Source organism: Sciurus vulgaris, assembly GCF_902686455.1.
Source record: "Sciurus vulgaris genome assembly, chromosome: 12".
Taxonomy (NCBI): domain Eukaryota; kingdom Metazoa; phylum Chordata; class Mammalia; order Rodentia; family Sciuridae; genus Sciurus; species Sciurus vulgaris.
In genome coordinates, this window is record NC_136473.1 from 114,493,542 (window position 1) to 114,516,647 (window position 23,106).

A 23,106-nucleotide genomic window follows, 5' to 3' on the forward strand; every position below is an offset into this window, starting at 1 on the left:
GTAATTTGAAGAGTGCTTTTATCTTGTACATATGTTTCCTGAGTTGTCTTGGGCCCCATAGCCTCAGCAAAACTAAGATAAATAGCTGAGCATAAATCCTCGAGCCTGCTCACTGCTGTACTGCATCTCAGTCATTCCACTATTATGTCTTTTCTAGAAGCAGGTTAGAAGTGCTTACCTGTCCCAAGAGGAGGAGCAGCGTGTTGGTGTATAAAACACCCAGCTGGTCGGATGCAAGGGACGCGGGATGTTCTCTGCATGACTTCCCACAGCAGGGAAGCGGCTCTGCTCCTGAACACCTGGAGCAAATCCACACCATCCCAGGGCCACCCCGGAGAGAGGGAGGCTGCTCGCAGGCCCTAGATGACGCCGAGGGGGTGGCGATGCCTGTTCAAGAGCTGATCTTAAGGAACACGAGTAACTCCATGCTGTCTGGCTCCACGCAAGATCAAACGCAGCAACTTGGGGAGAAGAAAGGGAGTCAGTGGACACAGGGGTCCGGCCAAAACTCAGTGGAGAGGTAGCAAGAGAGAAAGCAGGTCCACTGCCCGAAGTCAATGAGAAGGTGGCAAGAGCAGAAGCTGGACCGTCTGAACACAAAGAAGCTGGACCATCTGAATACACAGAAGCTGGACCATCTGAACACACAGAAGCTGGACCGTATGGACACACAGAAGCTGGACCGTATGGACGCACAGAAGCTGGAACATCTGGACTCACAGAAGCTGTCCTGCCTGGACGCACAGAAGCTGGAACGTCTGAACACACAGAGCTGGACCTCCTGGACACACAGAAGCTGGACCATCTGGACACACAGAAGCTGGACTGTCTGGACTCACAAAAGCTGGACCGTGTGGACACACGGAAGCTGGACCAGGTGGACACACAGAAGCTAGACCGTCTGAACACACTGAAGCTGGACAGTCTGGACTCACAGAAGCTGGACCATCTGAACGGACAGCAGCTGGACCGTCGGAACGCACAGAAGTTGGACCGTCTGAATGCATAGAATGTGGACAGCCTGAACACACAGAAGCTGGACCGTGTGGACACACGGAAGCTGGACCGGGTGGACGCACAGAAGCTGGACTGTCTGAACACACAGAGGCTGGACCATCTCAACACACAGAAGCTGGATCATGTGGACACAGGGAAGCTGAAAAGTCTGGACACACAGAAGCTGGACTGCCTGAATGCACAGAAGCTGGACCGTGTGGACACACTGAAGCTGGACCAGGTGGACACACAGAAGCTGGACCGGTAGACACATAGAAGCTGGACCATCTGAACACACAGAAGCTGGACCGTCTCGACACACAGAAGCTGGACCATCTGAACACACAGAAGCTGGACCATGTGGACACAGAGAAGCTGAAAAGTCTGCACACACGGAAGCTGGACCATCTGGACTCACAGAAGCTGGATCGTCCGAAAGCACAGAAGCTGAACCATCTGGACACATGGAAGCTGGACCGCCTGAACGCACAGAAGCTGGACTGTGTGGACGAACACAAGCTGGACCGCCTGAACGCACAGAAGCTGGACCGTGTGGACACATGGAAGTTGGAACGGGTGGACACACAGAAGCTGGACCATCAGAAAGCATAGAAGCTGGACCATCTGGACGCACAGAAGCTGGACCGTGTGGACACACGGAAGCTGGACCAGGTGGACACACAGAAGCTGGACCGTCTGGACACACAGAAGCTGGAACATCTGAATGCTTAAAATCTGGACCCCCTAAACGCACAGAAGCTGGATCGTGTGGACACATGGAAGCTGGACTGCCTGAACACACAGAAGCTGGACCATCTGGACACACAGAAGCTGGACCATCTGGACACACAGAAGCTGGACCGTCTGGACACACAGAAGCTGGACCGTCTGAACACACAGAAGCTGGACCGTCTGGACACACAGAAGCTGGACCATCTGAACACACAGAAACTGCATCGTGTGAACACACAGAAGCTGGACCGTGTGAACACACAGAAGCTGGACCATCTGAACACAAGAAGCTGGACCGTCTGGACACACAGAAGCTGGACCATCTGAACACACAGAAGCTGGACCATCTGAACACACAGAAGCTGGACTGTCTGAACGCACAGAAGCTGGACCGTCTGACTCAGAAGCTGGACCGTCTGAATGCACAGAAGCTGGACCGTCAGAATGCACTGAAGCTGGACCTCCTGGACGCACAGAAGCTGGACCGTGTGTACACACAGAAGCTGGACAAGGTGGCACACAGAAGCTGGACCGCCTGAACACACAGAAGCTGGACCGTGTGGACACACAGAAGCTGGACCCTCTGGACGCACAGAAGCTGGACCGTCTGGACACACAGAAGCTGGGCCGTTTGAATGCACTGAAGCTGGACCTCCTGGACGCACAGATGCTTGACCGTCTGGACGCATAGGAGCTGGACTGTGTGGACGCAGAGAAGCTGGACCATTTGAACGCACAGAGCTGGACTGTGTGGACACACAGAAGCTGGACCATCTGAACGCACAGAAGCTGGACCGTGTGGACACACAGAAGCTGGACCCTTTGGACGCACAGAAGCTGGACCGTCTGAATGCACTGAAGCTGGACCTCCTGGACGCACAGATGCTGGACTGTCTGAATACATAGACCTGAACCATCCGAACACACAGAAGCTGGACCATCTGAACACAGAGAAACTGGACCGTCTGGATGCACAGAAGCTGGACTGTGTGGACGCACAGAAGCTGGACTGTGTGGACACACAAGAAGCTGGACCATCTGAACACACAGAAGCTGGACCGTGTGGACACACAGAAGCTGGACCCTCTGGATGCACAGAAGCTGGACCGTCTGAACACACAGAAGCTGGACCATCTGGACTCACAAAAGTGGGACCGTCGGAACGCACTGAATCTGGACCTCCTGGATGCAAAGATGCTGGACCGTGTGAACACACAGAAGCTGTACCATCTGAACACACAGAAGCTGGACCTTCTGGACACACAAAAGCTGGGCCATCTGGACTCACAGAAGTTGGACCGTGTGAATACACAGAAGCTGGACCATGTGGACACACGGAAGCTGGACCGGGTGGACACACAGAAGCTAGACCGTCTGAACACACTGAAGCTGGACCGTCTGGACTCATAGAAGCTGGGCCGTCTGGACGCACAGAAGTTGGACCGTGTGGACACACAGAAGCTGGACCGGGTGGTCACACAGAACCTGGACTGTCTGAAAGCACAGAAGCTGACCGTCTCGACACACAGAAGCTGGACTGCCTGAACGCACAGAAGCTAGACCGTGTGGACACACAGAAGCTGGACCATCAAGACAAACAGAAGCTGGACTGTCTGAACACACAGAAGCTGAAAAGTCTGGACACACAGAAGCTGGACTGTCAGAACACACAGAAGCTGAACCGTGTGGACATACAGAATCTGGACCGCCTGAACGCACAGAAGCTGGACCGTGTGGACATAAGAATCTGGACCGCCTGGACGCACTGAAGCTAGACCACCTGAACGCACAGAAGCTGGACCATCTGGACACACAGAAGCTGGACCGTCTGGACACACAGAAGCTGGACCGTCTGGACACACAGAAGCTGGACCGTCTGGACACACAGAAGCTGGACCGTCTGAATGCATAGAATCTGGACCGCCTGAACGCACAGAAGCTGGATCGTGTGGACACATGGAAGCTGGACTGGTGGACACACAGAAGCTGGACCGTCTGAACACACAGAAGCTGGACCATCCCACAGAAACTGGACCGTCTGAATGCATAGAGCTGAACCGTCCGAACACACAGAAGCTGTACCGTCTGGACACACAGAGCTGGACCATCTGAATGCTTAGAATCTGGACCGCCTAAACGCACAGAAGCTGGATCGTGTGGACACATGGAAGCTGGACTGGTGGACACACAGAAGCTGGACCGTCTGAACACACAGAAGCTGGACCATCCCACAGACACTGGACCATCTGAATGCATAGAGCTGAACCGTCCGAACACACAGAAGCTGTACCGTCTGAACACACAGAAGCTGGACCATCTGAATGCACTGAAGCTGGACCTCCTGGACGCACAGATGCTGGACCGTCTGAATACATAGACCTGAACCATCTGAACACACAGAAGCTGGACCATCTGGACACACAGAAGCTGGACCGTCTGAACACACTGAAGCTGGACCGTCTGGACTCACAGAAGCTGGATCCTCTGGACACACAGAAGCTGGACCGTCTGGACTCACAGAAGCTGGACTGTCTGAACACACAGAAGCTGGACCGTCTGGACTCACAGAAGCTGGACCGTCTGAACGCCCAGAAGCTGGACCGAGTGGACACACAGAAGCTGGACTGTCTGAACACATACCACAGGGAAGCGCAGCGGATTCCAGAACCACAAACGCTCCTGACAGAGCCTCATGCCCACTGCGTTCGTGTGAGAAGATCTGCAGCCTCCAGGTCAGCATTTCCAGGCCTCTGTGGAGGCAGAGGGCCTATCGGCAATGTGGGAAGCCACATGGCTGCTCCTAGGGCCTGTCTCTGCCTGTGACTCTGGACAGTCTCCACAGCTGGACTCACGGGCAGCCGAGGCATCTGGATTTGAGCAAGATCACACCAGGGTGGGAGAGAATGCCCTCTTCTCTGCAGGAGAAAGTCCCAACCTCGAGCTTGGAGTCCATCAGAGAATTCCTCACGTGTACCTCCTGAGAGCGGAGTCCTCCACCGTCAGCCTGGGTCAGGATGGATGTCTGCCCCGCCACGCGCCTTACTGACTGTCTGTGACAGGAAGGGACACAGGCTCCCACGCAGGCCACGCTTGACTACATCCAGGTGTCTCCATTCATCCTACTCCTCAAGTTTACTCCTACGTATTTCAATGACATATTTGAGGAGAGAAACATAGAATTTGCCACTGTTTCCCAGCAATGTCCAAATTGTCACTTAGTTGGGAACTAATGGCGTGCTCACCGCTTGCTGGGCCGTTTCCACGGGACTGCACTGGAACTCTGACTTCCAACTGGGACGCGCTCTTCTTAGGGGTGCGCAAGTGGCCTGATCTCTATAAGGAGAGCAGAGCCCACTTCCTAAAGGAGAAGCCTGATTAGCAGGGAAGTCTAAGTGCTTTTCTTGGGCAGCGTCCCCCTTGCTACGTCTGGTTGATGCAGTCGGCCATGCTCGGCTTCCACGTCGGGGTCTCCAGCACAGTCTGTTTGATTTTAATTTCCTTAGCAGAGCCGATATTCAATTAGCTGCAGCAATAAGGGGAGGAATCAGCACAATGATGACTCTCAGCTCCGCACCGAGTGCTGTGCTCACAAAGCACTGTCACCCGGCTCTCCTGCTGCTGCATTCAGCAACAATAGGAGCCCGTTGTACACAGGGAGAAGCTTAGGTTCAGAGGCATCAAGACGTGACCAGGCCAGACCGTGAAAGGACTGCAGAGACAGAGAATCAGACCCTGAGTCTTCAATCCCTCCGTTTCTCTACTGGACCAGGAAGGTGTGGTGGCTGCTGTCGCCTCAGGGTGCCACCTGCAGGCTGGTCACGGCATCCTGCAACATTCATTCAGTCACTTCGTCATTACATGAAGGTCACTGAAAACACCATGCACAAGTCTCCTGATACGTGTTCCCTGCAAATAAAGAGAAAGCAAGATGGAAGTCTCTGCTCTCAAAAAATTCCTGAATATATGTCAAATATGCATTTAATGTAAACATTAAGGTTGGGCAAAAGTTGATCCTTGTAGGCAGGCACTAGGTGGGTCTATTATCTTTTCCTCTGGCATTTCCTGGTGTGCTGCAGGACCTGATAGGTGGCAAGTGCCCCCTGCAGGAAAAGCAAGGAGCACCACATATGGCCCCACATTCTCTGCGGACAGTCCCTACTGACTTTCAGAGATGGTTGCCTGTCCCTAGCTCTCTGTGTCAGCTCCTGCTCTTGTAAGCAACATAAACAGGCTGCATAAAGCGCTGCTCCAGGGAATACAAGGACAGGGCAACAGGGTTCCTGTGCTGTCCTCCACCACACTTGGGACCAGGGCCAGAGAGCTCCTCCAGCTCTCCTCAATCACAAGTGGAGCCAGGAACACGGGGCTCCTCCAGCTCTCCTCCATCACACATGGAAACAGGAACACAGGGATCCTCCAGCTTATTCCATCATACATGGAACCAGGAACAGGGCTCCTCCAGCTCTCCTTCCTCACACATGGAGACAGGAACACAGAGCTCCTCCAGCTCATTCCATCACACATGGAGGAAGCCACAAGACTCTTCCAGCTCTCCTCCATTACACATGGAACAGGGCCACAGGGCTACTCCAGCTCTCCTCCATCACACATGGAGACAGCCACAAGGCTCCTCCAACTCTCCCCCATCACACATGGACAGGGCCAAAGGGCTCCTCCAGCTCTCCTCTATCACACATGGAACCAGGAACACAGGGCTCCTTCATCTCTGCTACATCACACATGGAACCAGGGCCATCGGTGTCCTCCAGCTCTTCTCCATCACATGTGGAGACAGGAACACAGGGCTGTTCCAGCTCACCTCCAAAACACACGGACCAGGGTTCCTCCAGCTCATTCCATCACACATGGAGACAGCAGTAGGGCTCCTCCAGTTTCTTCCATCATACATGGAACCAGGAACACAGGGCTCCTCCATCTCTCCTCCTTCACACATGGAGACATGGCCACCGGGCTCCTCCAGCTCATTCCATCACACACGGAGAAAGCCACAGGCCTCCTCCAGCTCTCCTCCATCACACAGGTAACCAGTAACACAGGACTCCTCCTGCTTTCCTCCATCACACATGGATCAAGGCCACAGGGCTCCTCCAGCTCTCCTCCATCACACATGTACCAGGTCCACAGGGCACCTCCAGCTCTCCTCCATCACACATGGAGACAGCTACAGGGCTCCTCCAGCTCTCCTCTGTCACACATGGAACAGGAAAACAGGGCTCCTCCAGCTCATTCCACATCACACATGGAACCAGGGACACAGGGCTCCTACACCTCTCCTCCATCACACGTGGAGGCAGGGCCACAGGGCTCCTCCAGCTCCCCTCCATCACACATGGAACCAGGAACACAGGGCTCCTCCAGCTCCCCTCCATCACACATGGAGACAGCCACAGGGCTCCTCCAGCTCATTCCATCACACATGGAGGCAGCCACAGGGCTCCTCCAGCTCTGCTCCATCACACGTGGAGACAGTGACACAGGGCTCCTCCTTTCCCTTCTCCATCACCATGGAAGCAGGGCAATAGGGCTCCTCCTGGCTCTTTTCCATGGCACAGGTGGAGTAAGAAAAAGGGGAGTGACCTGTCATATTTTGCTTCTCCTACTTTGAAAGCTATGATCTGATTTTGGAAGCTCCATTCCTCTCCTGTCCAATCTAAGAAGGGACCTCATTCATTAAAATGAAAGCTTCGTGTTTGAAGTTTTCTCTTGATGCTGTGCAAATGTATGTGATGGCGGGATTCTCTGCCCCTTCACACAAGACCATAACCTAATTTGATCAACTCATTTCCCATTTCCTACCTTTTACCTGCCCTCCCCATCCCCAAAACTCTTTATTTGGGATTTCTTCCCAGGTATGGTGGTTCGGTTGAAGAAGAGATGATGCTCAGGTGGGCCATACCTCTCGAGAGGTTGGGTGCACCCCTAGATACTAGCATAGCCATCTCCCTGTGCCAGAAAGGCCCCCATGGATGTAGACAGGCCTCAGGATCCAAGGAAGGAAGGTGAATGGTGGGGTCCAGGGTCCCACCAATATGCCTGGAGCCCTCGAGCACATTCTGGCCTTTCAGCCCCTGATGGAAGTATCCTTCCCGGGATTCTTCCTATGATGGGGCCGAGGGACCAGGAGGAGGTGTGGGAGCCCTGGCTCCTGTGGACAGGATGTGAGGTCCCCGCTGTGCCAGACCTGCTCAGCCCCAAGGTGTGGGCAGCAAGCAGGAGACTGAGGAACCCTGGCTGAAGCTCCCCAGCGGGCCTTTCACAGCCTGCAGTCTGAGGGGCTGGTGGTGGAGAGTGCTCTGCCCTCCCTGTGGCAGAGCAGGTGGGGAACATCCAAGGCTTCTTCAGATCCTGCCATTTCATGTGGGAGCTGCCTTCTGCTCGTAGTGCTTCGCAGCAGAGAGCAGGGTGATGCAGCATGTGATTGATCACTGAGCGATCATGCGCAGATTCGCTGCTTCATGAGGGACGTCGACTGCCCCTCTGTGGCCAGGTTCCCGTTCCATCACAACTCCCAGGGTCTGAACATCTGAGCCCCCAAGTTCATACATTGAAACTCACCCCCAAGAGGACAGAAGGAAGGTGTGGTCATCCAGAGGTGACTAGTCACCGCCCTGACCTCGTTCAGAGCCCTGTCCAAAGAGCCTGAGAAGCCGCTGGCCCCTCTGCTCCCAGGAGGTGGAGCAGGATGGCACCATCCACCAAGCCAGGCTTTACCAGATGCCAGACTCCCTGCAGCCTCAACCTCAGACCATCAGCCTCCAGAACAGTGGACAGTAAACGTGCATGTTTATAAACTGCCCAGCTCTTCTAGTCACCTGGACAGACGAGGCCAGTGACCCTGCGTGGCCACTGAGCACTGAGGTGTGGCTAGTGCCACTGGGAAACTCGGCTTCTAATTTTATTTCATAAAAAGTGAGTTGTGTCTGGACGTGACTGTTTTCCAGTCACTGAGAAGGTTCCGGTGTGTATGTGGAATGCCCCGGGCAGGTAACCACTGTTTCTACTGTGAGTTCTGTGAACTCATAAACATACCTTTTCTGATGAAATTTAGTATCTGGGTCGAAATGTGCAGTAATATAAAACACGGATAGGACTTCAGAGACAGACTGAGACAGCCATGTTTCTCACTACGAGCCGTCCATGGGGAGTGCGTGTTGAAAGGCCCTCCTGGATACACCAGGGGAACACTCATGTCCTTCCAAGGAACCTGCCTGCCATTGGTCCCCTTTCCTTAATGTGGTTTCTGGAACTTTCAAAATTCCACTGGTGGCTCACATTTCACTGGAGAATGAAGCATCTCATGAGATCACCGTTCTCCCCTTAGCACACTAAAGTCTGACCTTGGTCCTTGGGATGGGGCTGCAATGGAGTCTGGGTCTTCAGGGGCACTTAAATCACAGGAGGTCACAGAGGCCCAAGGAAGCCCCCAGAGGCCTGGAGGGCGGAAGGAGCAGCCCGCCTGAGCCCAGGGCCAGGCCTCAGAGCAGGCACCAGCCCTGGCACCTGCAGGGATGCCTCCCCCTCCGCTAGCTGCCCTGGACGCCAGCTCCAGCTCTCCCTGTCCCCGCTGAACCCTGGCTCTGGGGAGGGAGGAGTGGACCCTGGCCCTCAGCCCCAGCCCCCAGGACACTGGACAGAGGGTGAAGCACAAGGCCCATTTCCCACTAGCAGGAGTTGATGGGCTGTCTTCTCCAGATAAATGGTCGCCTTCCCTCTGACCCAGGCCAACACAGATATTCTGCTTTAACGACCGTCAGCCATTATGACCTGGAAAACACTCTCGGGGACCACGTGTACCCACAATGAGGCCGCACACGGACTTTTATGGGAAAGCAGACTGATCTTAAAACATCCTGATTTCCTCATAGCAGTTACATGGGGAACCATTATGTATTGACGAACTGAACTAAGGCAAGGGCCTGGTGCCGGGGTCACACCTGGGCTCCAAAGGCAGGGCAACTGCCAGTCCACGTGGCGGCTTTAAAAATACCTTAGTGTAGGTAACTGATAAACCCCAGAGCTGACGGCTTGCTTCTGGTGACGGGAAGCCCAGCCCCAAGGCCCTGGCAGATGGGTGAGGGGTCTCAGCTCATAGCCCTGCCCTGCTGGCCTGCCTCAACTGGCTGAAAGGAGAAGCTCCCTCCACGCCTGTGGTAGGGGAGAGTGCCCGAACTCCACTGCCTCTTGTACACCTGGGACTCCACTGCCTCATGTAGACCCTGGGACTCAGCTGCCTCCTGTACACCCTGGGACTCAGCTGCGTCCTACAGACCCTGGGACTCAGCTGCCTTCTGCAAACCCTGGGACTCAGCTGCCTCCTGCAGACCCTGGGACTCAGCTGCCTCCTGAAGACCCTGGGACTCAGCTGCCTCCTGAAGACTCTGGGACTCAGCTGCCTCCTGCAGACCCTGGGACTCAGCTGCCTCATGTAGACCCTGGGACTCAGCTGCCTCCTGTACACCCTGGGATTCAGCTGCGTCCTACAGACCCTGGGACTCAGCTGCCTCTTGCAGACCCTGGGACTCAGCTGCCTCCTTCAGACCAGGGACTCAGGTGCCTCCTGCAGACCCTGGGACCCAGGTGCCTCCTGCAGACCCTGTGACTCAGCTGCCTCCTGTAGACCTGGGACTCAGCTGCCTCCTGTAGACCCTGTGACTCTGTTGCCTCCTGTAGACCTGGGACTCAGCTGCCTCCTGTAGACCTGGGACTCAGCTGCCTCCTGTAGACCCTGTGACTCTGTTGCCTCCTGTAGACCTGGGACTCAGCTGCTTCCTGTAGACCTGGGACTCAGCAGCCTCCTGCAGACCCTGGGACTCAGGTACCTCCTGCAGGCCACCTTGAGTGCCCCTCACTGGGGATCGAGTGTCAACATGGTCCTTGCAGGGGACGTGAGCATCCAGGTAACACAGGCAGCCTCTGTGGACACTTAGTGCTGATGGACAGTGTCCCTCCACTTCCCTTACATTTATGACTGAGGCGCTTTTCCTGCTTGAGTGGACACTGCTTCTGCTGGTGTCCCCCTCTTGGAGCCAGCTCCACCTGAGCTGGACCCCACCTGTATAGGTAGAGGCAGGGAGGACCTGTTGTTCCCTGCCCCTCAGGCTGGTGGGAAGCCAGGCTGGCGGGAAACCCTGTGGCATGGCGGAGGCCGCCGCGAGGCCTCACTGGTGACGGGCTGCTGGCTTTGTCTGCGGTGCTGGACTCTACGGGGGCAGAGGCAGGGCAGTGTCTGTCTGGAAAGGAGCGCTCACTATGGAGGGAAGCGAAGGCAGGGCGGCTCCACCCGAGAGCCCTGCAGAGCTCGGCTCTGCCTGCTCGGTTCCCTGCACAGACAAACTGCTCTGAAGTCTGTTCCTAAAAGCAATGCAATTCAGGGTCACGGCAGCAGCGCAAGTGAGGGGCCGCGGTGCGGGGTTGGGGGAGGGCGTGGACGGCGGAGGGCGAGGGCCGTGCGGGACTGTGGCTCACCCTTCCCGTGCCAGGGGCCACCTCGGAGCCTGTCCAGGCGCTGGTCTGACTCTAGGGCTGCACCGGCGGGAGGCTGGGCTCTGTGGGTCCGGAGGGCGGCTGAGCTAACAGGGCACTCCTCCTGCGGCCCTGGAAGAGCGGGCAGGGGCCCTTGATGTCGTGGTTGTTGTGGTCAGGGCCTGGGGCCTGAGCCCAGCTGCCCCACCGCTGGCCGCATCCCTGCTCCTTACTCCTCACTTTGAGACAGGGTCTCCCTCCATTGCCGACTGGCCTTGAACTTGTGTTCTCCTGCCTCTGCCGCCAGGAAGCCACACTGAGTGCGCGTCTGGTTCTGCAGAACCCTCTGCCCTTGGTGCTGGTCAGGGAGCAGGGGTGGAGTTTTCAGGAATCGGCGTGAGTGGAGAAGGAAGCTGGGAGCCGTCCATGCAGGATTTCAGGCTGGAGGTGGGCAGCTGCAGGCGCAGGCGCAGCCTGTGGGCATCCAGGGAGAGGCCTCAGGGAGCCCTAGGGACTTTGCAAAGAGGCAGACCCCAGGCCCAAACAGGAAACCCCAAACGTCTGGTGCTTAGAAAACCGGGAGGGTACTTCGGGAGGGGCTGGTCCCTAGCGCACGGCGCTCGAAGACCAGCTGCAGTGAGCCAGGTGATTCCGGCTGCCCGTGCTCACTTGGTGGGACGCAGCTGGGCACCAGCCTTTCCACTGCACATCCCTTTGTCCCCCTTCCTTGGCGCAGTCCCCACCCAGCTTCAGACGGATGGGCTCAGGGACGCTGGAACCCTGGCACCCAGCTCTGCAGTGCAGCGGGAGGCAGGCTCCACAGACCCCTCTTCAGAGTCTGCAGATCCGTAGCTTCCTGTCTCTCATGCAGCTGTGAACACAGCGTCCGTCTCACGGTGGTGGCATGGTGACCTTGTGCTCCTCAGCTCCTCACTCAACCCAGGGTGCCCCCCAGGCCTGGAAACGTGACTGGTCACTCAGTTGCTCTGAGCAGGGCCTGGTTGAGAGCACACGCACTTGGGGCTTCTATGGGGCGCTGTGCCCTCAGGCACCTGGTCCAGGGAGGGTCCAGACCACACCGGGGCCACCATGCCACCCATCTGACACGCTTTCTCACTTCTGAACTATCCGCCATGGCTGTTCATACAGTCAGCACAGGGTCTAAACTGTATTGAAAGAACTGATCAATAGCCCTCAGCCCTGACCTGTAAGTGGTCACTCTGGACAGCCCAGGAAAATTGACTAGTCCAGTTGCCTGAAAAAATAAAACTGGCAGCAAATTATCAGTCACCCTTGTTCTCAGCGGGGCATGGCAGGCCTCGGGGCAGATGGCCATGGTCACCAACACCAGTGACTGGTGTTGGAAACTGAGAGGCATGGTAGGCGGCAAAGCCAGCAGGGCGTGGCTGACGGATGGGTGGACCAAAGGCACCGTTCCCACCAAGGGACCCTTGGAGGTTAGGGTGTGCTTGCAGCAAAAGCAGCAGAGATGTGCAGTGTCACCACCGTGCCACAGGAGGGAGGTGGAGCTGGATGCACGCCGTCACGGGGCCACCCAGCAGGGCAGCTGTGCATGGCAGGGAGGTCCCCTTTCAACGGACGGTATGAACTCCAGGGGACCATCAGATTTCCTTTAGGGTTATGATTTACATGCTGAGAGATAAGATAGAGTCACGTCAAATGCTCATTCAAAACCACAGTAAGCAGAAAACAGGAAGAAAACAGTCGCAATCGACAGGGAATACTTACGAAGGTGTAGATATCGACCCAATCACATCGATAGTCACTTTGAGAGTTAATGGATGAAGCACACCAGTTACAAGACAGAAATTGCCAAAGTGGATTAAAATAAAAGTCACTACCTGTTGCTAATAAGAAGTGGACACACTGGCAGAAAGTTCTGGTAGGTTATGAGTAAGAAGGTGGAATGACCCAGTGTGCATTGGTGGATGAGTAGAGAGTGGTATGTATGCACAGCAGAATATTACTGAGCCTGGAAAAGGCAGAAAGTGTGACACATGAGACAACCTGGACCATGGCCTTGTCACTATGCTGAGTGAAACAACTGAGTGAGAAGGGATAATGCCACATGGTGTCATTACACCCAAAGCCAGAAACAGCGCAGGTTAGAGGCAGTGAGCGAGCGGCCAGCAGGGCTGAGCGGGGGAGCTGCGTTTGGAGGCCACACAGGCCCAACTGGAGAAGAGGAAAGGGTTCTGAGAATAGGCGGTGGCGACACTACGTGGAAACATCAGCACACATGATGCCACTATGGCTACACGTAGAAACAGGTGAGCGGCTGCCACTTAGGTCATGTCTGTCGCACCTCAAAAAGCAGAAAATGAGACAGAGAAAAGCACAACCTGAACTGCAGGGATTCCAGACAAATCTGACCTCGGGAGGAAGGTCTTCAGAGGGGAGGAGGCGCTGCATGGAGGCCGGAGGTGCAGTCTCTGACAGACAGGCAACCTGCACACGTGCACTCCCAAGAACAGGGTGCAGACACGGGAGGCCCAGATCAGTGGACCCGAGTGGAGAAACAGGGAAATGCAGCACTGCTGTGGGGCTCAGCACGCCTGCAGGGACTGGTACCCCGGGACACGTGTGGACAGCTCTACCCAACAGGACCCATACCACGATTTTTTAAAATTTATTTTTATTGTAAACAAATGGGATACATGTTGTCTCTGTACATGGAGTAAAGGCATACCATTTGCGTAATCATACATTCACACAGGGAAATGGTGTTTGACTCATTCTGTTATTTTTTCCCTTCCCCCCAATGCCTCCCACCCCTCGTTTCCCTCTACACAGTCCCTCCTTCCTTCATTCTTGCCCCCCTTCCTAACCCTAACTCTAACCCTAACACTAACCCCTCCTACCCCCCATATGTGTCATCATCCGCTTATCAGCGAGATCATTCATCCTTTGGATTTTTGAGATTGGCTTATCTCACTTAGCATGATATTCTCCAATTTCATCCATTTGCCTGCAAATGCCATGATTTTATTATTCTTTATACCTGAGTAATATTCCATTGTATATACATACCACAGTTTATTTATCCATTCATCAAATGAAGGGCATCTAGGTTGGTTCCACAGTCCGGCTATTGTGAATTGAGCAGCTCTGAACATTGATGTGGCTGCATCTCTGTAGTATGCTGATTTTAAGTCCTTTGGGTATAGGCCAAGGAGTGGGATACCTGGGTCAAATGGTGGTTGCATTCTAAGCTTTCTGAGGAAGATCCACACTGCTTTCCAGAGTGGCTGCACTAATTTGTAGTTCCACCAGCAATGTATGAGTGCACCTTTTTCCCCACATCCTCGCCAACACCTATTGTTGCTTGTATTCTTGATAATCGCCATTCTAATTGGGGTGAGATGGAATCTTAGTGTAGTTTTCATTTGCATTTCTCTTATTACTAAAGATGGTGAACATTTTTTCATATGTTTGTTGATTGCTTGTAGATCTTCTTCTGTGCAGTGTCTGTTCATATTCTTAGCCCATTTGTTGATTGGGCTATTTGTATTCTTGGTGTAGAGTTTTTTGAGTTGTTTATATATTCTGGAAATTAGTGCTCTATCTGAAGTATGAGTGGCAAAGATTTTCTCCCACTCTGTAGGCTCTCTCTTCACATTGCTGATAGTTTCCTTTGCTGAGAGAAAGCTTTTTAGTTTGAATCTATCCCAGTTATGGATTCTTGCTTTTATTTCTTGTTCTATGGGAGTCCTGTTGAGGAAGTCTGATCCTAAGCCAATGACTTGAAGATTTGAACCGACTTTTTCATCTATAAGATGCAGGGTCTCTGGTCTGATTTCAAGGTCCTTGATCCATTGTGAGTTGAATTTTGTGCAGGGTGAGAGATAGGGGTTTAGTTTCATCCTGTTGCATGTGGATTTCCAGTTTTCCCAGCACCATTTGTTGAAGAGGCTATCTTTTCTCCATTGCATATTTTTGGCACCTTTGTGTGGTATGAGAAAATTGTATTTATTTGGGTTTGTGTCTGTGTCCTCTATTCTGTACCATTGATCTACCTGTCTATTTTGGTGCCAATACCATGCTGTTTTTGTTACTATTGCTTTGTAGTATAGTTGAAGATCTGGTATTGGGGTACCCCCTGTTTCACTCTTCCTGCTACGGATTGCTTTAGCTATTCTGGGTTTCTTATTCTTCCAGATGAATTTCATGATTACTTGCTCTATTTCTGTGAGGTACATCATTGGGATTTTAATTGGAATTGCATTGAATCTGTATAGCACTTTAGGTAGTATGGCCATTTTGACAATATTAATTCTGCCTATCCAAGAACATGGGAGATCTTTCCATCCTCTAAGGTCTTCCTCAATTTCTTTCTTCAATGTTTTCTAGTTTCCATTGTAGAGATCTTTTACCTCTTTGATTAGATTGATTCCCAAGTATTTTATTTTTTTGAGGCTATTGCAAATGGGGTTGTTTTCCTCATTTCCCTTTCAGCTGTTTTGACACTTGCGTATAAAAATGCTTTAGATTTATGCGTGTTGATTTTATAGCCTGCTATTTTGCTGAATTCATTGATGAGGTCTAGAAGTTTTCTGGAGGAGCTTTTTGGATCCTCTAATATAGAATCACGTCATCCGCAAATAGTGACAGCTTAAGTTCCTCTTTTCCTATTCGTATCCCTTTAATTTCTTTAGTTTGCCTGATTGCTCTGGCTAGTTTTGAGGACAATGTTGAATAGAGGTGGTGAAAGAGGACATCCCTGTCTTGTTCCCATTTTTAAAGGGAATGGTTTCAGTTTTTCTCCATTAAGAATGATGTTGGCTATGGGCTTAGCGTAAATAGCCTTTACAATGTTCAGGTATGTTCCTACTATCCCTATTTTTTCTAGTGTTTTCAGCATGAAGGGGTGTTGTATTTTGTCAAACGCTTTTTCTGTGTCAATTGAAATAATCATATGATTCTTATCCTTAAGTCCATTGACATGATGGATTACGTTTATTGATTTACAGATGTTAAACCATCCTTGCATTTCAGGAATGAACCCCACTTAATCATGGTGCACAATTTTCTTAGTATGTTTTTGGATACAGTTTGCCAATATTTTGTTAAGGATCTTTGCATCTATATTCATCAAGGATATTGGTCTAAAATTTTCTTTCCTTGATGTGTCTTTGCCTGGTTTGGGTATGAGGGTGATATTAGCTTCCTAGAGTGAGTTTCGTAGGGTACCCTCCTTTTCTATTTCCTGGAATACTTTGAGAAGTATTGGAATGAGTTCTTCTTTGAAGGTCTTGTAGAACTCGGCTGAGAATCTGTCTGGGCTTTTCTTGGATGGTAGATTTTAATGGCTTCTTCTATTTCATTGCTTGATATTGATCTGTTAATCATGTATGTCCTCCTGGTTCAGTTTGGGAGAAGCATATGTCTAGAAATTTGTCAATGTCTTCGGTACTTTCTATTTTGTTGGAATACAGATTTTCAAAGTAGCTTCTCATTATGTTCTGTATCTCAGTGGTGTCTGTCGTGATATTTCCTTTTTCATCATGAATTTTAGTAATTTGAGTCTTCTCTCTCCTTCTCTTTGTTAGTGTGGCTCAGGGTTTGTCTATTTTGCTTACTTTCTCAAAGAACAAACTTTTTGTTTTGTCAATTTTTTGAATAGTTTCTTTTGTTTCAATTTTATTGATTTCAGCTCTGATTTTAATTATTTCCTGTCTTCTCCTACTTTTGCTGTTATTCTGTTTTTCCTTTTCTGGGGCTTTGAGCTGTAATGTTAGGTCATTTAGTTGTTGACTTTTCATTCTTTTCTGGAATGCGCTCCATGCAATGAATTTTCCTCTTAGTACTGCTTTCATAGTGTCCCAGAGATTTTGATATGTTGTATCGTCATTCTCATTGACCTCTAAGAATTTTTAATCTCCTCCCTGATGTTTTTTTTATCCATGTTTCATTCAATATCATATTATTTAGTCTCCAGGTGTTGGAGTAATTTCTGTTTTTTATTTTGTCATTGATTTCTATTCTCAATCCATTATGATCTGATAGAACACAAGGCAGTATTTCTTGTTTTTTTGCATTTCCTAAGGGCTGCTTTGTGGTATAACATATGGTCTATTTTCAGGAAGGTTTCATGTGCTGCTGAGAAGAAAGTGTATCCGCTTGTTGATGGATGGAATATTCAATATATGTCTATTAAGTCTAGGTTATCGATTGTGTTATTGAGTTCTATGGTTTCTTTGGTTGGATTTTGTTTGGAAGATCTATCTAGTGATGACAGTGGTGCATTAAAGTCACCCAGTATCATTGTGTTGTGGTCTATGTGATTCCTGAAATTGAGAAGGATTTATTTAATGTACAGGGATGCACCATTGTTTGGGGCATAAATATTTACTATCCTTATGTCTTCCTGATTTATGGTTCTCTTAAGCAGTATGAAATGTCCTTCTTTATCCCTTCTGACTAACTTTGGCTTGAAGTCCACTTTATCTGATATACGGATGGAAACCCCTGCTTTTTTACTGAGTCCATGTGCATGGTAGGTTTTTTCCCATCCTTTCACCTTTAGTCTGTGGATGTCTTTTTCTATGAGATGAGTCTCTTACATGCAGCATATTGTTGGGTCTTTCTTTTTAATCCATTCTGCCAGTCTATGTCTTTTGATTGATGAGTTTATGCCATTAACATTCAGGGTTATTATTGAGATATGATTTGTATTCCCAGTCATTTGACTTATTTTTGGTTTTTAAGTTGGCTTGGTTTCTCCTTTGAGTGGTTTTTCTCTAAGGTAGTTCCTCCCTTTGCTGACCTACATTGTTGTTTTTCATTTCCTCTTCATGGAATATTTTGTTGAGAACATTCTGTAGTGCAGGCTTTCTATTTGTAAATTCTTTTAACTTTTGTTTATCATGGAAGGATTTTCTTTCATCTTCAAAATGAAGGTTAGTTTTGCTGGGTATAGGATTCTTGGTTATCAACCATGTTCTTTCAGAGCTTGAAATATGTTGTTCCAGGCTCTTCTAGCTTTTAGAGTCTGGGTTGAGAAGTCGGCTGCTATCCGTATTGGTCTCCCCCTATATGTAATCTGATGCTTTTCTCTCGCAGCCTTCAAAATCCTATCTTTATTTTGAATGTTAGGCATTTTCATTATAATGTGCCTTGGTGTGGATCTGTTGTGATTCTGTGCATTTGGTGTTCTGTAAGCTTCTTGTATTTGATTTTCCATTTCATTCTTCAGGTTTGGGAAATTTTCTGCTATTATTTCATTGAATAGGTTGTTCATTCCTTTGGTGTGATCTCTGTGCCTTTCTCAATCCCAAAATTCTTAAATTTGGTCTTTTCATGATGTCCCATAGTTCTTGGAGATTCTGTTCACAGTTTCTTACCATCTTCTCTGTTTGGGCAACTTTATTTTCAAGATTAAATATTTTGTCTTCATTGTCTGAGGTTCTGTCTTCCAAGTGGTCTAGTCTGATGCTTTCCATTGACTTTTTTATTTGGTTTTTTTGTTTCCTTCATTTCAAAGATTTCCTTTTTTTTTTTTTTTTTTTTTTTGAGAATCTCTATCTCTTTGTTGAAATGATCTTTTTCTTCCTACAGGTGCTCTTTTAGCACCTGTAGGTATTATTGGTATTGCTCTTATTGGTATTATCATTCATTGCCTGCATTTTCTCTCTAATCTCATCCTTTGCTTTATGCATCATCTTAATCATGTATAATCTGAAGTCCTCTTCTGACATTTCTTCTAACATAGTGTCATTGGATTCTATTAATATAGAATCTAGATTTGTTTGGATCATTTTATTCCCTTGTTTTTTCATGTTGTTCATGTATCTTGCCCTCTAGCAGTGCAGATCTGGGGAATTGCAGATTTCCCCCTATAGGCTGGTAGTGGCCTTATAGGTTTCCAAAACCCTTTCTTTAAGGGGAGATCAATATTAGCAGTGCCCAATTCAGACACAATGCAATCCTAGACCAAATAGCCCCTATGGGGACAATAACAAAATTGTCATAGTAAACAAAATGAGTTCAAATATTATGTTTGGTAAAACAAACAGGTTTGCAGTAAGCTCTGCAGTTTCTAATGGAGGACAAATAGGATTCAGAGGGATGTAAATGTGGCTGTTAATGGGATACGAAAAGAAAACACAGAAGTTCTAGAAAATAGAAAGGGTGAGAGTGTAATCAAAAGAAATCAAATGTTAGCATGCAAAAAAGGGAGAAAAAGACTCTGAGGAACAGGTAAACAAAAGGAAAAGAGAGCAAGAAAAGTAAAGAAATAAAAACTTAAATTTTTTCAATAAGGAGAAAAAGGAAAATCTACAGTATAACAGTCATATAGTAAAGAAACCTCCCAGTGTTCAGTAGCCTGAGGCATGAGAGGTACCTGACAATGAGCTTCAAGCCTCCAGCAGGCGTCTCAGGATGGGATTTGCCCCACATAAAGATCGGAGCTATGACTTCCAGGATTATCCAAGATGGCCGCTCTAGCTTCCAAATGTGTTGGCAAATGGGGAGTTGCAGCTCAGGGTGTGGCCATGGTTGGCATCAGGTCTGGAGGTGGGATGCGGTTGGTCAGGCAGGGGTCCTGGAGGTCCGGTGTGTTTGGTGTGGTTGTGGGATCTTGGAGGCCGGGTGCAATCAGTCGGTCTGGGGTCCCTGTGATAGGGCGCAGTCAGTTGTTCTGGGGGTCCTGGCAACAGGGAGCAGTCAGTCGATGTGAGGGCCCCAGAGGCAGGGAGTGATTGGTCGGGATGAGAGATCCTGGAGAGGGGGCTCATTCAGTCCCGCCAGGGGTCCTACGGGGCATGGCTGTTGTGTCAAAATGGCAGCAGCCACGTGTAATCACACCTGCAGGTACTGTGACAGTGAACTTCCAGGCAACAGCAGGCAGCAGGTGCTCCACTGATGGTCATCGATCAGTTTCCTAACTGTTGTTGGATGATTGGTAGGTGAACCTGGTGCGTAGGGTGATTGATAGGTGTAAGGTAGGCGATGAACAGGCGAGAGGGAGGCAAATGGCAGATGATAGAAGCCTGACAGTGAGCAATCAACACTCAAAAAAGGCGTCGATATGCTGGCGGACTGCAGGTCATCACAGCAGACAAATGGGGTAAAAAGCAGGGCATCAATAAACAGCAAATACTGCCTCGCCAAGAAGCAGGTATCCTCTGCTTGAAACTGGAGTTAAGGAGCGAAAAGGAACACAGCCTCCCACTAATCCGCCATCTTGGATCTCCCAACCCATATCAATCTTAAACTCACATGGAACCTTCCCCAAGTGCGGCCTCATTCTGGAACACAAAATGTACTTCAAAAAGTTTAATGAAACAAAAATCATATGAAGTATATTTTTAGAATAAACAAAAATTATATATACATGTAATTATATATATATATTTATATGACAATAAAGAAATGCACTTGTAAGTGACCCATAGATATAAGAAATATCAAGAAAAAGTTAAGGTATTCCAAACTAAATTAAAATGAAGATCGAACTCTCCACATTTGTAGAATATGGCAAAAGCAGTGCACGAAGGACAATTCATAGTACAAAGAGGACAATTCAAAGCAGTGCAGAGGACGATTCATACTTTGCAGAGCACAATTCATAGGATGCAAAGGACAATTCATAGAGTGCAGAGGACAATTAATAGCAGTGTAGAGAACAATTCATAGTGTGCAGAGGACAATTCACAGCAGTGTAGAGGACAATGCATAGTGTGCAGAGGACAATTCATAGTATGAGAGGACAATTCATAGTGTGGAGAGGACAATACATAGCAGTGTAGACGACAATTCATAGTGTGCACAGGACAATTCATAGCAGTGTAGAGGACAATCCATAGCACACAGAGGACAATTCATAGCAGTGCAGAGGAAAATTCATAGTGTGTAAAGAGGACATTTCATAGTGTGTAGAGGACAATTCATAGAGTGCAGAGGACAATGCATAGCAGTGTAGAAGACAATTCATAGTGTGCAGAGGACAATTCAAATCAGTGTAGAAGACAATTCATAGTGTGCAAAGGACAATTCATAGAGTGCAAAGGACAATTCATAGCAGTGTAGAGGACAATTCATAGTGTGCAGAGGACAATTCATAGTATGAGAGGACAATTCATAGCAGTGACAGAGGACAATACATAGTGCTCAGAGGACAATACATAGCATTGCAGAGGAAAATTCTAGGTGTGCAGAGGACAATTCATGATGTGCAGAGGACAATTCATAGTGTGCAGAGGAGAATTCATAGCAGTGTGGAGGACAATTCATAGCAGTACACAGGACAATATATAGCAGTGCAGAGGACAATGCACAGTGTGAAGAGGACAATTCATACTGTGCAGAGGACAACTCATAGCAGTGCAGAGGACAATTCATGGCAGAGCAGAGGACAATTCATAGCAGTCACAAGGACAAATCATAGTGCTCAGAGGACAATTCAAAGCAGGGCACAGAGGACAATTTTAAGTGTGCAAAGGACAATTCATAGGAGTCCCAAGAACAATTCATAGTGGTCAGAAGACAATTCATAACAGTCACAGAGGACAATTAATAGTGCTCAGAGGACAATTCATAGCAGTGCACAGAGGAAAATTCTAAGTGTGCAGAGGACAATTCATAGTGTGTAGAGGACAAATCATAGTGTGCAGAGGACAATTCAAAGCAGTGCAGAGAGGACAATTGTAAGCGTGCAGAGGATAATGCAAAGGAGTGCACAGAGGAAAATTCTAAGTGTGCAGAGGACAATTCATAGTGTGCAGAGGACAATTCATAGTGTGCAGAAGAAAATTCATAGTGCTCCGAGGACAGTACTTAGCAGTGCAGAAGACAATTCAGTGTGCACAGAGGATAATTCATAGTGTGCAGAGGATAATACTAAGTGTGCACAGGACAATTCATAGCACTCAGAGGACAATTCATAGAGAGCAGAGGACAATTCATAGCAGTGTATAGGACAATTCATAGTAGTGCACAAAACAATACATAGCAGTAGAGTACAATTCCTAGTGTGCAGAGGACAATTCATAGTGCACAGAATACAACTCATCCTGTGCAAAGGAAAATTCATAGTGTGCATGGGACAATTCATAAGGTGCAGAGGACAATTCATAGCAGTCACAAAGGACAATTCATATTGCTCAGAGAACAATTCATAGTGTGCAAAGACGAATCTTCATAGTGTGCAGAGGAATATTCATAGTGTGCAGAGGACAACTCATCACAGTGCAGAGTAAAATTCATAGTGCACAGGGGAGAATTCAAAGCAGTGCAGAGGATAATTCATAGTTTGCAGGGGACAATACATAGCAGTGCAGAGGACAGTTCATAGTGTGAAGAGGACAATTCATAGTGTGTAGAGGACAATTCATAGCAGTCACAGAGGACAACTCATAGTGCTCAGAGGACAATTCATAGCAGTACAGAGAACAATTCATAGTGTGCAGAGGACAATTCATAACGTGTAGAGAACAATCAATAGCAATGTAGAGGACAATTTATAGCGTGCAGAGGACAAGTCATGGCAGTGCAGAGGACAATTCATAGTGTGTAGAGCACAATTCATAGTGTGCAGAGGACAACTCACAGTGTAAAGAGGACAATTCATAGTGTGCAGAAGACCAATCATAGCAGTGCAGAGGACAATTCATAGTGTGCAGAGGACAATTCACAGCAGTGCAGAGGACAATTCATAGTGTGCAGAGGACAATTCACAGCAGTGCAGAGGACAATTCATAGCAGTGTAGAGGACAATTCACAGTGTACAGAGGACAAGTCAGAGTATGCAGAGGACAATCCATAGCAGTCACAGAGGACAATTCATACTGCTCAGAGGACAATTCATAACAGTACAGAGGACAATTCTAAGTGTGCAGAGGACAATTCATAGTGTGCAGAGGACAATTCATA